Here is a 6,000-nt window from a genome sequence, read left to right as displayed (position 1 = left end):
AGTCAGCTTACCACGGGATCAGTTTCAGAAGGATTTTCCCTTTTCCCTGACTTCTCTCTACAATCCCAGAGGGGCCAGAGACAGCAGATAGAGGGGGAAGGGGAGGAGGCGCACAAGGAAGACAGAAGGAGCCAGTGGGCAGGTGGGCAGGTTGGAGACGGCAGGCGAAGACTTACCACTGCATGAACACTGAAAAGCTGATTCGAACTGGCCATCATAACTTCTAATTTGAGACTGTGTTTTGGGGTCTGTTTTCTTTAAAGTGGACATTAGACTTTTATCATCTGCAAGTAGGCAGAAAGTCCATAGAACTCTGAATTTTTACCCAATGGGATAAAAACCTTTTCCTCATTGAGCAGGTTTAAAAAGAAAGGTGAGGACAAAAATAAAGTTGCTTTTAGGATTCTGCTCCATAAGTCCTGTTTGTTCTTGTAATGTGTTCTTATCCCGCACACCTGTCTCTTCATGTGGTTGTAAGTTCTTTTAGGGGGTGATGTGTTGATTTGAAAGTTCAAAGTCATGGATTAATATCAGTCTTGTCAGCCTCATGGAAAGCCAAGATGTGGTATTTCTCATCTTTTCTGAGAAGAAAGAAGCAGAGCAGATTTCAGGCACTCCACACACACATGCGTGCACACACACACACACACACACACACGCCCCTCCTCAGGTCTTCTTACAAGGAGGCAGCACAATTCCTGGAACACCGTGTGTGGAGCCATTTTATTCCTCAAGCAGACAACCCCCTGATCTCAAAGTAAAGGCTGCCCTGGGTTCTTCTCTCTAGTTATTCAACTTCAACATGGGGTCTAAAGAAGACTTTCTGGGGAGGGAGATCAAAAAGGGAGGTTGGGGATCAGTGGTTTTATGCAAATATACTGTGACTCAAATTGTGAGAAGGCAATCTAGTAGAGAGATCTCAGTTTTTTTTCTTCTGATATTTGGGGAGTGAAAAGAGAAAAATGCAATAGATGTTCCAAATTCTAAATATAAAGAAAGCCCCCAACAGTTGATTTGGTTGAAGAACTAAATAGGCTACTTCATCACTCACTAAACAAATAAATTAAGGGAAAATGTCACTATGTGGCTCAAAAATATCACAAAGGAAATACACACAGAGCTGAATTGATGTGTGTCTATATGGATATTCACATTATGAATTCATTTACTATAACCCCTACCACACCCAAACTCTCAAAATCAGAAAAATCAACTCCTGAAATCAGACGTTGTTTCTAAATGTCAATTTTGATTTCCACTTACGGATTCGAACAAGCCCTCTGTTCTACTTTTGTACATTTGTTTGGTGTGTTTTGGATGGAAACCCCCAACCACTCCAGCTGGGTAAAATGTACTAACGTTTGCCACATTGTACCATAAAGGTAAACCCAAAGGATTCATTTATTAAATGGCATTCTACAGAGCATTTCCCTGTGTCCAGGAGGCAGGAAGCGGCGTCCTGCACTGGGGTGCCTTCCACAGGCCGCCTCGAAGTGGGACATGCTCTCCGGAAGAGTCCATCAGAGACACCGGCTGTGGGTGAACAGGCCTTGTGTTTCAATCACATGCCATCGCACTAAGAAATCAGAGCTGGGGGAAAACAGGAAAGTGATCCCGGATAGACTGGGAGACTAATTGGGAAAGAGGGGCCAAAGAGCAGATTTATTTGTTTTGTGAATTATCACCAAATGCCTTTGGGGTGAAGCTGATAACGTGCTACAGATCCCAGTGTTATGTGAGAGGGAAGAATCTGAGACAGAAAGAGACTGAGGGGCATAGAGAAATATTAACACCCCCGTTAACAAGGCCTTACACGTGCCTTCCTTGTGCGGAGACCTCAAAAGAACCTGTGTCTCAAAATGGACTTGAACAAGCTCCCTGCTGAATCATCATCCTCTAAAGGCTGACAAACTGCTCTCTTCTGGGAAAGGAATAAACTTCAAAGTGGACATTTCCCAGGAATAAGAATTTAGAGGTTAAAAATAATTTAATTAAAAAGGTTTAAAAAGCAGGAAACTATAACTCTACAGATTGTCATTTACTAAAGTAAAATTAAAACCTGAACCATACATTGAGGCCAGAAAGTCAGACTTACATATTCAGCTACGAATTCCTTGTGCAACTCCGTCACGGTGCCTGCTGCACTTGGGAGTGTGCTGAACTGGTAAAGGAGCAGTTACACCTAAGTGACTTGCATGCACTGTCTCATTCGAGTTTCCCAACACAACTCACATACATTCTCTTACCATCCCCATCTTCCAGATGAGGAAATCAAGTGTCACAGAGAATAAGGAACTCCCGTGCTCCAGGTCAAGCAGATATCTGTTGGTGGGGCCAATATCAGAGCACATTTTAGCCTAACTTCAAAGCTCAGGCTTCCCATTACAATATCACTCTGTGAACTTAAGAGACCTTGGCTTGCAGTGAGACTGGCGTGGCAGCAGTAAAAGTGAAGAAAAGATCACAAGACTAGGTAAGAGATTGGTATGAAGGAAGGAAAATCAATCCATAATTTCCCCAAAGGAACCGTAGCCACCGTGTCTCCCCCCAGAGTGAGGGCTGATTCCTCTGCCAGGACACCCTTCCCCCGTCCTTGCCCATCTCCCGTTCCATCTTGCAAGTGGGCAGTCTGTTGCCTTTATCCCTAGGCTACTTACTTCCTCCTGTGGGTGCTTCTCATCTTGCATCAAAAATACTTCTGTTACAATATGTTGCTTTAAAAAGGGTGATTACCTATGTCTTTGTCTTTAGATGGAGAATGTCTCAGGGGCAGAGCCAACAAAGATGGATTTTACTTAGTTACCCCGGCTTTTAGCACCATGCCAGCACATAACAGGCATCTATAAAATAAATGAATTAATAAATTATGATAGGAATATTAGAAGTTTTTTTGTTGTTTTTATCGAATGACAAAGCCAAGTTTATTGCTCTGGGTTAAACCAGTGGAGACAGGACCTTGAGGAGGGGCACACAGGAAGTGGGTGAATATATCCTCCTGGTCACCACTGCATTCTCTGAAGCCTGGGGAGCCACCCTGAGCACGCTGGAGCCACTGATCCCCTGCTCATTGGCCAGGCCCCACTGAAGTTCAAGGTGCAACCCGAAGCTAGGGAGCAGCACTCCTCTTCCCCGCCATGCTGTCTGTGGGCTCACATTCACAGGTGAGCTTAGAGGAGCAGGTGGCCCTGTCTTCTCCGCAGGGGCCTTCAGCAGTGCCAGCTTCCTGGGCAGGGTGTGGTGCTGGCTTTCATCACCAAGTCATGTTGATTTTCCTGTGGATACCAACCTCCAGGAAGTGTGTGCCACATTTGTGTTACAATGACAAAACTAACGTGGGCAAAGGAAAGTAACCTGAGAAGAAAAGGTCAAAAATATAGTTTGTGGTCAAATCATGGAGGTCATTTATTAAGTGCAAAGTTAAGGTGCTTGGACTTTATATGTTATGGGCAAGGAGTCAGTGTAGGTTTCAGGGCAAGGGAACGATGTGCTCTTTGGGGCTAAGTTTACCTAGGCTTTTGCCACAGAATAATTGGGAAGTAGAAAACCAGTAGGGACCTCACTGATAAGGGTCAGACCAGGTGTCATCAGTCCTAAACTGCAATAGGTTTTATTCTCTTTTTGAGATTTATACCTAATCAGTGTAGGATCAAAACTTGGGCATATCCCCTTGAATAGTGGTATGTATTTTATTCATAACTTAGTACTTAGACACTTGTTTGTTACACTTAATATCCTGCACAACAATTTAATGAAAGAAGCCTTATTAATTTCCTTATTTGACAAATAGCTTAAGAGACTGTCTCATGATGAGACAGCTGGTAAATGGCAGAGGTGGGACTTGATCCCGGGCAACCTCCCCCCAGATCTAGGAGGGGTCTTCACCCCAGGACAGCACTGTCACTTGGATGCCTCATGGGTATTTAAAACTTAGTATCTCCAAAAGAGATCTCTCAATTTCTCTTATCTGAAACTCACTCTTTCCCAGCCTGCCTTATTTCAGTAAATGTGACCATACTTCACCAACTGCTAAGGCAAAAAAAAAATTACAGTCATTGTTTATTCTTTTGTTAACTTCACTCCTCTCCCATCTTAACTACCGACAAGTGCTAGCAGTTCTGCCTCCAAACATGTCCCTGATCTGCTCACTGCTCTCCATTCCCATTGCCTCCACCCTGGTTAAGGCACCGTTTGATATCACCTGCACACTTGCCATCACCTTCAGACAGGTACGCCTGTTTTTTGTTCTATACAATTCATTCCTGAGTAGCAGCCCAAGCAATCTTCTGAAAACTGTACAGAGTCACATTACTACTTAATTAAAATCCTCCTGTGGCATCTCTTACTCCTTTTGGTTCTGACCAGTGGTGTTGGGTCTTGTTCCCTGGAATGTTCTTCCCATCACTATCTTCTCATCATCCCAGTCTCAGCTATTGCCTCAGAGAGGCTTTATGTGACCTCATCTAATGAAGTCACATCACAGTTTCACTTTGTTTATAACTTCCAGGTCAACCAGAAAGTGTTTTCTTTATTTATTAGTTAGCTTTTATGTGCTACCTTTTAGCTTTTAAACGAGTCTTTCATTTAGAACTAAACTCTGTAAGAGTAGTGGCCTTTTATTCCCCTCTCTTTTCCTCCTCATACCCGGTAACTAGAACAGTGACTGGAATGTAGTGGGTGCTGAGTAAACATTTGTTGAATGAATGAAACCCTGATGCTGCTCCTTATCCTCTGTACAATATAGGACCAATGATTTGGCTCCCTAAAATTTACCCTGTAAGGGCAGTCATGACATCTACATGATAGGAATCATGGGAGGTATATAACACAGTACTTTGCACATGTCAAGGGTTCCATCTGTTTCTGTTCTTCTCTCAAATACATAGAATGCATATCTATGTATTACAACATTTCCTCTAGTTATTTATTCCACCACTTGCTCCTGTTACCCATAAGCATCCTTCCTGCTCCATCAATACGACCCTTTTATAAAGCTCTGGTACGCTTCCTTTCCTATTGTCTGAAACAGCGGTGGGAGAAGAGGTGCTCCTAGGGCAGAGCCATGTGATCAGAAAAGCAGAATTTGCTATTCACAAGTGTCCAATAAAAATGGGAAGTTGCTTCCTAAATGTCTCTGGAAGTCTGTGGTTTAGTTCACAATATCTTAACAGATTAAGTTAATGCAAATAGCAGATGTATTTTGTAGCAACAAGACAAATGTTCAGCAGAATTAAAGTTATTCATGTGTAGTCACACTGGGAATATTTGCATGATATTTCGCTAATTGCTCCAAAATCTGACTTGTAGTGAATAAACAAATGGGAAAAAAATAAACCAGCAAAAATTAGCCCCAGGACTCTCTGGTTTCTCTTGAGCTCCCAAGGTCTTTCTTCAACCACTCAACATTTTGCTCTGAAAGCCCCATGGCATTTCCCAGTCTCCTAAGTAGTTTTGGTCCCATTATCTCAGTGGAGACACTCATGATTTCCCCCTGCTAATGAGATGTCGTCCAGAACCACTGGGTGTTTTTCTCTCCCTCACTCCCAGTGCCCCCCTTGGACTTCAAGTCTGCCTGCTTAGGTTTTCTAACTGAAGAATCACACTGATAGATTGAACCACTTGGAAACCATATAAATTTGTCAAGTTTTCTTAAAATAATTCAAATGATTTTTTTGGTTAATAAATACTAAGTGAATTCATTTCTATGGGCTGATATAACAAAGTACCACAAACTGGGTGGCTTGACACAGCAGAACATGACTGTCTAATAGTTCTGGAGACTAGAAGTCTGAAGCCAAAGCACTGGCGGGGCGGGGAGGTTCCTTCCGGAGGCTGCGAGGGAGCATCCACTCCAGGCCTCCCTGCCGGCTCGTCGTGAGGGCTGGCGCCCCTTGGTCTGCCTTGGCTTGTAGATGCATCACTCCAGTCTTTTCTTTATCTTCACATGGAACGTTTTCTGTGTCTCTTTTTTCACCTGGCTATCTTCTTATAAGGGTTAGATTA

The sequence above is a fragment of the Phyllostomus discolor genome, chromosome 6 (assembly GCF_004126475.2).
Source record: "Phyllostomus discolor isolate MPI-MPIP mPhyDis1 chromosome 6, mPhyDis1.pri.v3, whole genome shotgun sequence".
NCBI lineage: Eukaryota > Metazoa > Chordata > Mammalia > Chiroptera > Phyllostomidae > Phyllostomus > Phyllostomus discolor.
Note: the sequence above shows the minus strand (reverse complement) of the source record.